The sequence below is a fragment of the Suncus etruscus genome, chromosome 13, assembly GCF_024139225.1.
Source record: "Suncus etruscus isolate mSunEtr1 chromosome 13, mSunEtr1.pri.cur, whole genome shotgun sequence".
Taxonomy (NCBI): domain Eukaryota; kingdom Metazoa; phylum Chordata; class Mammalia; order Eulipotyphla; family Soricidae; genus Suncus; species Suncus etruscus.
The window spans coordinates 37,164,488-37,174,615 of NC_064860.1; the positions used below are offsets into that span (position 1 = coordinate 37,164,488).

The following is a 10,128-nucleotide window of genomic DNA, read 5'->3' on the forward strand; positions in this document are numbered from 1 at the left end:
ATGGGTATTAAAATTCAAGTGTAGTTGTGACTGGAGAATTTGCCCATCAGGTAAGGCACTTGTCTTATACATCTTCAATCTAGCTTTGCTTCTTGGCATCCCATATAGTCTCCTGAATCCCAACAGGAGTGATAGCTGAGCATAGCTACATATGGTTCAAATCTCCTCTGCCCCCAAAAGGAATCTTAAGTATAATCTAGAGAATCTAACCTCTTAATCACAATCCTATCATGCCTCTATTTTGGGACCAGTACTTGGCAAAGTAATACTGGTAATTTTATTTTAAGAAAGCAAAAGTGGATTGAGAGAAGTTTCCTGATAGGGCAAAAGGTGAAAGAGCTGTAAGTGGGAGGAATAGTTGCCATGGCAGAATCTTTAATAAAAAACATAATTTTTCAATGTAGAATCACAAATGATAAGAAATTTGTTGAAAGGTTTTACAGTGGATGGACTAGGTGGGAGGTATCTACTGCTTGATTTGATTCAATGAAAAACAGTGGAGCTGAGTTATAGATATTAAAGCAGACTAAAGAAATGGAGTGAAAACAAGTCAAAGAAATATTACATATTGGGAATACTTGAAGATAGAAACTCCAGTGTAGAATGAAATCTAAGTAGATTAAATAGCCAATAACTAAAGGATCATACTGCAAAAACTATGAGGGAGAATGGAAACAACATATTTGTAAAGGTACCAAGGTCAGATAACTTTGAAATACTCTATATTTTTTCTACCTTATATTTGTTTTAGACACCAAGGACTGGTAGAATAAAGATCACCTATAGTTTGGGACAAGGCTGCTAGGATTTTGTACAAAAAAACACGATCATCAGTACTAAGAATTAGAAAGTTTAAGTGCATTGCTAAGAGGTGTATTCAAACACAGAAACCTATATCATAAACCTGATAATGGATGTTACTTTTTACTTGCTTAGCTATAATACTCAGTTAGAAACTCACTGTTCTGAGACCATTTATATTCTCCAGTTTTAAGTTAAGAAAACATCTTCAAGCTTTCCTCATTATTTTTTGTGAAATTAATTATATCCTAATTACTTGCCTCTTCTTTATATATTTAGCATTTTTTTTTAAATCTCTTTCACACTTACAGAGTTTTAAACTAGGTTCCCCACCTTAAATAGAATTGAATCTAGGCCCTCTTACTGTAATTTTTTTCTTTCATTGTAATCTTTATTTTATATTTTACTTTACTAAAATATTCTATTTGATACAATAAATGTATTTGTCAGAACAATGAGTGAAATGATCTGCCAAATTGTACATATTTAGGATAACCAGAATTAGTTAATGAAAAAAAAATACAAATTTTTAGTACATTTTTATTTCAAATACAATTTTAATGACATTGAATCAAGTGCATATATATATTACAACATGTGCACTTATATCCCTTATAAGGTACTTGAACATCACAATTTTTTGAGTTAATATTTATTATTAAGCTACATTTAATGTATATTATATAATATTCATGATTGAGCTGGATTATCTGAATGAAATAAAAATAATTAAAATTCTATACCACTACTCATGTGTCTTCATTTTTTGGATGATAATCTTTTATTTTTCAGACTTTAGTACATTGTATCCTTGCTTCTTGCAATTAATAAATTGTAATTTGATTTTGAACATTTCATGTGAAGTTTTAAATTTCTTTTATTTTGGGGGGACACACCCAGTGATGTTCAGGGGTTACTCCTGGCTATGCATTCAGAAATCACTTCTGGCCTGGGAGAATATATGGGATGCTGGGAATTGAACCCAGGACTGTCCTGGGTTAGCTACGTGCAAGGCAAATGCCCTACTGCTGTGCTATAGCTCCGGCCCTTCTTTTTTAATTTTCTAAAGTTATAACTTAGAGATTCATTATATCTCATTACCTAAGTTGTTTAGAAGTATAGAATGGTGAAACATTTCTATAATAAGTGATATAAAATCTGTAGTGAATATGTAGAGAGCAAAACAGATAATTGGGTTGTGAACAATATAGATGACATATACTACCATGTAGGATATATACAAGTTAATTCCAATATAAAAGCTGGCATGTGTTTTCTTATTTATAAGAGTGTTGGTTAGATAGGAAATGGAAAACCTATGTTGTTAATCAAAGACTACTCACTGAACATAAGATAAATTTATCTGGAATTATTTTTAAAATAAAAGACTATTATTATGTACTAGAATAATTGAAATTGCACCAAAACTTACTTCAAGTGATTAAACACTGTATCATACTTGGAGATCTGTATAGAAAATCATAAAGAGGATGTATTGTCACTTTTACATATTTTTTAGCTACTTTTGCTGGAAAGGAGAAATAATGATCATTTTCTCCCTAAATCCTCATTGCTGAACCCTCATTATAGACTCATATAATAAGAATTATAAACTTCATAAGCTTAATGTATATAGACTATCTTGGTCTTTAAATATATATAACACCTCTCTATGAAATAGGTTAAGAAAGCATGGGGCCGGGCGGTGGCGCTAAAGGTAAGGTGCCTGCCTTGCCTGCGCTAGCCTTGGATGGACCGCGGTTCGATCCCCCGGTGTCCCATATGGTCCCCCAAGCCAGGAACAACTTCTGAGCACATAGCCAGGAGTAACCCCTGAGCGTTACCGGGTGTGGCCCAAAAACCAAAAAAAAAAAAAAAAAAAAAAAAAAAGAAAGCAAATATTATACTTACCTGGCAGGGGTGATTCCATGATCAAGAAGGTGGTTTCCCCAGGGTGAGGCTCGCCCATTGCACTCCGGGTGTGTTGACTCCTGCGATTTCCCCAAATGTGGGAAACTTGACTGTAATTAATGGTAGTGGGGGACTTTTTTAATTGAATCACCATGAGATTCACAGTTATAAATTTGCTCATGATTGAGTTTTAGTCATATAATGTTTAACACCCATCTCTTCACCAGTGTATGTTTCTGCTACATTATCCTGTTTCCCTCCTACCTCCCCACCTCTGCCTCCTACCTCTGTGACAGGCATTTTTCTTCTCTCTCTGTCTCTGTCTGTCTATCTCTCACATTGGCTTTTTGGTTTGCAGTGCTGAAGAGGTTACTATGCATATCACTTTGCCTACTTTCAGCACCCAGTTCTTGTCCAGAGTAATCATTTACAACTATCATTGTCAGAGTGGCCCTTTCTCTGTCCTAACTCTGCTCCCCTCCTCTTTGTGGCAAGCTTCCTAACACGAATTAGTCCTTCAGCCTCTCTTCTCTTTAGTGACAAATTTTTTAATGAATCAGAAATTTAATAAAACTGACTCTTGGATGAAAATAATAAAAACACAAAAATAGTTAAAAGACTGATAGAGAAATGGATAGCCTTAAATGATCATCAAGAATGATGAAAATAAAGTCTATGCTACTGACTTTAAATTAGATTAAATAATAAGCTATGGATGGACTGCGATTTGATCCCCCAGTGTCCCATATGGTCCCCCCAAGCCAGGAGATATTTCTGAATGCATAGCCAGGAGTGACCCCTGAGCATCACTGGGTGTGGCCCCAAAAGAAACAAAAAATAATAAGCTATAATTACAGGTAAATTTAAAAGAAAAATGAAACTAAAATAATATAACAAAAATAAATCTAAAAATGGTTTATTTAGAAAGACCAGTACAATATATAAACTGTGAAGATGAAAAAGCAAAACAATGGGGCTGGCAAGGTGGTGCTAGAGGTAAGGTATCTACCTTGCAAGCGCTAGCCAAGGAAGGACAGCAGTTTGATCCCCCAGCGTCCCATATGGTCCCCCCAAGCCAGGGGCAATTTCTGAGCGCTTAGCCAGGAGTAACCCCTGAGCATCAAAGGAGTGTGGCCCGAAAAACAAAACAAAAAAAAATAAAAATAAATAAGTACAGCAGTATCACTATAGCATAGAATTAAAAGTGTATGTTCACACAAAACTTTTGCATAAATGTCAGTTACAGTATTAATCATAATGTCAAGAAGTAGATGCTACTCAAATGTTCAATAACTGAAAAATGGGTATAAAATGTGGTATAGACATAAACAGTAGAATATTAATTAGGACTGGGGAAATAATACAGTGTGGAGTGCTTGCCTTGCATGCAACCCAGCCAGGGTACAATTCATTGAGTACGTCCTTAAATGATTCTTTACTGCAGAGCCAGGAGCAACATCAGATAGTGAGGCCCAAAACCTTAAAAACAAAACAGCCATAAAGGGAAATGGAATACTGCTACATACCAGAGAAAGGGTGAATCTTAAAATCATGCTAAATAAAAAGCCATATACATATAATGGCACACATTGGATAATTCTATGTATATGAGATGTCTAAAATAGGCATTAAATGAATATTAAGTGAGATACTAAGTGAATTGTGATTATCAGAAGATAAAGAGAAAATGGGAATAACTGTTTAATAGACAACAATTTTCTTTTTAGTGGCGACATAAATGTTCTGGAAGAAGTTGCCAATGTTTGTACACATAGTGAATATAATAAAAGCTACCAAATTTTAACACAGTTAAAATGGTAAGGTTATTATCTGAACTTTATCTTAGTAATAAAGTTTATAGAAAAAAGAATGAGCAAAAGTTGACTAAACAGTAACAAAGTAGATCAAAGTGAATAAACAAATAATTTTAAAAGAAAATAAATGCGGGGCCGGGTAGGTGGCGCTGGAGGTAAGGTGTCTGCCTTGCAAGCGCTAGCCAAGGAAGGACCGTGGTTCGATCCCCCGGCGTCCCATATGGTCTCCCCAAGCCAGGGGCGATTTCTGAGCACATAGCCAGGAGTAACCCCTGAGCATCAAACGGGTGTGGCCCAAAACCCAAAAAAAAAAAAAAAAAAAAAAAAAGAAAATAAATGCAGCTCTGTGGTAATACATTTGAAACATGAGAAAGAGACCATCTTTTTGTCAAAGTATATTATAAAAATTGATCTAATAAAAAGTAGAAAGAGATCATTTTTATCATAGAAGATATTAGAATGTTAGACAGACTCCATCACTAAAACCTTAAGGACTATGCAATATTTGTGTAATAAAAATTATTTTAGTTTTTTGAAAATACTGAAATTTCTTGATTACATTTATATTAAATAATCTTGATAACTGATAAAGACAATAGAAAAAAATAATAGTACATCACTTATGAAATAAATGTAAATTCATATATAATAGAAATAGTGAATTAAAGAAATAATATATGAGGACTATTATTTTTTATAAATAGGGATTCAAGTATGACTCAACAACAGGAAATACATCAACATATTTTATTATATCACTAAGTTTAAAGGGAAAAACTCATGTAGTCATCTCATGTAAATGACCACATAATTGGCTGCAATCCAATAGCTACTTCTTTAAAAAATAATGAAAATGGTTAAATTCTAACAATATTTCAATTAACATCAGATTTTAGACAAGGGACTATTCACCACAATTATTTAATATTAAATGGGATACTTTAACAATAGTATGCATACCATGTAAATCAAATTTACTGCCATGGACTGCTCGAGTCTGGGCAGGAGCAGCTGGACACAGAAACAGCAGTCGGGGTCCTGAGAAGAGTGGACAGAGGAGTCGGTGGATTGTGACGAGACCTCACACCAAGAAAGGAGTTTGGATCTAGCCTCTTTATTCACTCAAAGACCAGGGTTTTTATACATTGACTTTAGCAAGTCATTCTGAGTTGACCAGGATGAAGGTGGTAATCAATAGTTTACATAGCAGAAAAACATGTGGCTTCTGTGAGGTATAGATGCTCATCAATACATTTTATAGAATTCATTGACATCCTCTTAAATACAATGATTACCATACTTATTGATCTTTTCCCAAGACATCACTTATTTATGTCCTAGGATTTAACAATACCCTAATTTCCCAAAGTCTCCCAAGTCTGCTGGATCAGCTTAGTTGTTTGAATGCCTAGTTCCTATTTTCCAGGGGATCATTTTTGTGGCTGCTTACTGCATACCTAAATTGGATTTTGTTTTGATGCTAAGATTATCTTTAAAACCAAGTGGCCATGGCTCAGGGCTTGATGCTCTGACTCCAGTAATTTTCACATTCTTATCTCCTATAGCATTCCTATACTGATCAGGAAGGCCTGGAATAACCAGGCCTCACCACATTTACTTGGTCACTAGTAAATAGTTTTGATTTACAGAAGTCTTGGTGGTCTTTAGAGGGACTCAGAGAGATATCCTTAGGATACTGGTAATGATGAGGTCGGGAATTCCACATGTACCCCTCTAATGACTCCAAGAGGCAGAGACCATGCAAAAGCAAGGGGTTTTATAATGCAAGTGTATGCAGGGGTTCTCAACGTGGCCTAACATAAGTCAGAGGATGAGAGCTTCAAACCAGATTTAACAGTCTTTATATAGCTTTTGGTCAAGGTCGAGTCCATGGGAAGCTTCAGAGAAAATCTATTTTCTTTCTTTTACCTTTCAGTAAAACTATATCTCAAATCAGAAAGATAGCACAGAGGTAGGGTGTTTGCCTTGCATGCAGCCAATTCAGGATGGATGGTGGTTCGAATAGAATCCCGGCATCTCATATGGTCCTGTGAGCCAGGAGTGATTTCTGAGCGCAGATCCAGGAGTAACCCCAGAGCACCACTGTGTGTGACCCAAAAACCAAAAAAAAAGAAAAAGAAAAAAAAAAAAAGAATTGGGGGTGACTTTAAGTTAGGACCTTTATTAATATCACTTTTATCTTAAGCATCTCATGGCAATTGGAGGTACAGTCAACCAAAGGCTTTTTTGAGCCCAGTACCCCCCCCACCCCCTTAGCCAGGGGCTCCAGGCTAGGGTTCCTTATACAGAGGTCATGACAATTCACATTCATAGATAGGAGCTTAAGGTGTCTTTTTTGGCTGATTATGTGATCTAATCTAAAACAAAACAAAACAAACTCAACTGGGGCCAGAGAGATAGCACAGTGATTGGGTGTTTGCCTTGCATGCAGCCGACCTGGGAGGGACCCAGTTCGATATCTGGCATCCCATATGGTCCCCCAGCCTGCCAGGCGATTTCTTTTTGTTGTTGTTTTGGGCCACACGCTTTGATGCTTAGACAGGGGTTACTTCTGGCTGTGCTCTCAGAAATTGCTCCTGGCTTGAAGGGACCATATGGTACACAGGGGGATGGAACCGCTTGCAAGGCAGATGCCTTACCTATAGCACCACCACTCCAACACCTGCCAGGCGATTTTTGAGTGCAGAGTCAGGAGTAATCTTTGAGCACTGCTGGGTGTGGCCCAACAACCAATCAATCAAATTTTAAAAAAAACTCAACTATTTTTGTTTTGTTTAGGGACCACACTTGATGTGTGCAGGGCTTCCTCAAGTTCATTCAGGGTGATTTGAGGGGACTCTGTGCCATGTTTGGAATTGAACCCTCTGACAATCACATGTAAGGCAAGCACCTTAACCCTGCACTGTTACTCTTTCCCTGGAACTCATTTTTAAAACTTAAGAAAAACTAGCAGTACAAAATGTAAATGTAGTTGAATAATTAGATGAAAATCAGTGGCTTCTCTAGAAAACCAGGCATATTAGGAAATAAGCAAAATAGAGGGAACATTTTTTATCATGAAAATTCAAATAACCAAATTATTAAGAGCTCTATTGTTGCCATCTTATAGAAGTTATAAAGAATAAAATTATTAAAAAATTTGGTCCTACATGATAAAAGAAGTTATATTTTACTAAAATTATAGTTAACAAGGCCATATTTATAAGCACAAGTTGAGACAGAAGATAGACTTAAGGTAGACTATATGACCCTGAAAACACAGTATAACCACTGGCAATTCCAGGTGTCACTCCATTACTTCAAGCATTACCTGCTGTGAACTTAGTCCCAGAACCTCACTTGATTTGGTTCTCACAACAAATGCAAATAACAACAACAAAAAAGATATTAAAAGGATCATAAAATACTTTGTAAAGTGGGAAGAAAATAAATAGAAAATAGAAATCTTCCAAGGTTAACATATGCCTGCTTAATGCAATTTTGATTTAGATTTTTTTAGAGTAACATTTTAAAAATTGTTAGACAGTTTTAACTTTACATAGAAAAATAGATGACATTAGTAGGCAAGATAATTTGAAACTGATCAATGTGGAGCAACTTCCATTATGGCTAGAGCATAGTACAAAATCAGCTACTCAAAAAAAATATGGTTTTGGGGCAGGAGAGATAGCATGGAAGTAAAGCATTTGCCTTGCATGCAGAAGGTTGGTGATTCAAATTCCGGTATCCCATATGGTCCCCTGAGCCATTACTAAAATTACTAAAAATGTTACTCAAATAAAAATGTCACTCAGGGAGGCATAATGGTATGAGAGGCGAGGAGGTGACGAGATGGAGAGAACTGAATACTCACAGAGGAATTGGTATTGAAATATTGTATGCCTGAAATTCAGTCATGAATTTTGAAACTTTATGGTGGCTAACTTTTTTTTTAACTTTTTTTTGGTTTTTGGGTCACACCAGGCAGAGCTCTGGGGTTCCTCCTGGCTCTATGCTCAGAAATTGCTCCTGGGAGGGTTGGGGGATCATATGGGATGCTGGGATTCGAACCAGTGTCCTTCATCAGGCAAGGCAAATGCCCTACCTCCATGCTATCTCTCTGGTCCAATATATGAACGTATTTTTAATTGAATGTTTTTCTATTAAAAGTTAAATTTTAGGAATGTGTTAAAATATTTGGCTACATCAAGGTCTCAGGTTTCAAAATCATTAGTGATAAAATTGTAACTATTTCCTTGACATAGGTTTAGGAAAATAGTCCAAAACTATTATCATTAGCTATCACATTTTTTTTTTTAGTATAAGCAATTTTTTTTGTAATTCTGGCTTAGACTTTATTTAGCTTTTAAAAATAGAGAGTTTGATGGGCTGGTAGGAGAAAGTTCAATTTTGTAACTACTTGAAGATCTTGTGCAACTTTTTGATTCTTCTGAAGCTCCATTTATTACTTTGAAATAGAAGTATAATAGCAGATTTCTTCAAAAAGTGACTTTAAGGGTTGAATTTAATGTTTGATGTGAAGAAATTTTTAAGTGCTGTGTGATAGGCAAATATAAATTATTGTTGCAAATCCTTATTATAGATGAAATCTAGGCCTAGAGTGATAATAGAGCCTAGCCCAGCAAGTGTAGGATGTATGCCATGCAAAGAGTTGACCGTAGATTGCAGATGTAACATATGGTTTGAGGAACCTATTTGTAATGATCTTTGAGCACTGCCAAGTGTGACCTTAAAACAAAACAGAAGGGGCCAGAGAGATAGCATGGAGGTAAGGCGTTTGCATTGCATGCAGAAGGTCGATGGTCTAATCCCAGCATCCCATATGGTCCCCTGAGCCTGTCAGGAGCGACTACTGAGCATAGAGCCAGGAGTAACCCCTGAGTGCTGCTGGGTTTAACCCCAAAACTAAAAAAAAGAAAAGAAACAGAAAGAAAAAAATCTATATTACAAATAAAATAAAAAGACACCCTGCTCGCACCTCTGCCTTTTGATTGAGAGTGGGGGAAGGATAGCTATCATGTGATGAAATTTTTTCTTTTTATTTTTCTTTTTTTTTTTTTTTGGTTTTTGGGCCACACCCAGTGGTGCTCAGGGATTACTCCTGGCTGTCTGCTCAGAAATAGCTCCTGGCAGGCACGGAGGACCATATGGGACACTGGGATTCGAACCAACCACCTTTGCTCCTGGATCGTCTGCTTGCAAGGCAAAACGCCGCTGTGCTATCTCTCCGGGCCCTGAAATTTTGTCAATGAGTTAAACATAATTATATTTGGGGCTAGAGAGATAGTATGATGGGTAAGATGCTTTCCTTGCTGCTGCTGCTGCTGCTGCTGCTGACCCCAAAGATTCAATGCTCCATGGTCACCGAGCACATCAGGAATTTTCTTTGAGACCAGAGCCAAGTATAAGTCCTGAGCTCTGCTGAGTGTGGCCCCAAAACAAAGCAAAACAAAACAAAAACCATAATGCTATGCTGTTTTCATTGACTATGTTTTTGCCCTATTATTTCTAATGAGTCAAAATGAAATTCAGAGGAAATGAATAACTTTTTTTCAGATCACAGCTCATAAAGGTGGAAGTT

At 36.3% G+C, this 10,128-nt stretch overlaps 1 non-coding gene across 1 annotated transcript; it reads left to right on the forward strand.

Annotated features, from left to right (window-relative positions):
- The first annotated feature begins 2,704 nt into the window (after window positions 1-2,704).
- On the forward strand, window positions 2,705-2,866 carry LOC126026365 (U1 spliceosomal RNA). The gene has a single exon (XR_007501657.1). It is a non-coding gene; the product is annotated as a U1 spliceosomal RNA (small nuclear RNA).
- Window positions 2,867-10,128: the final 7,262 nt, after the last annotated feature.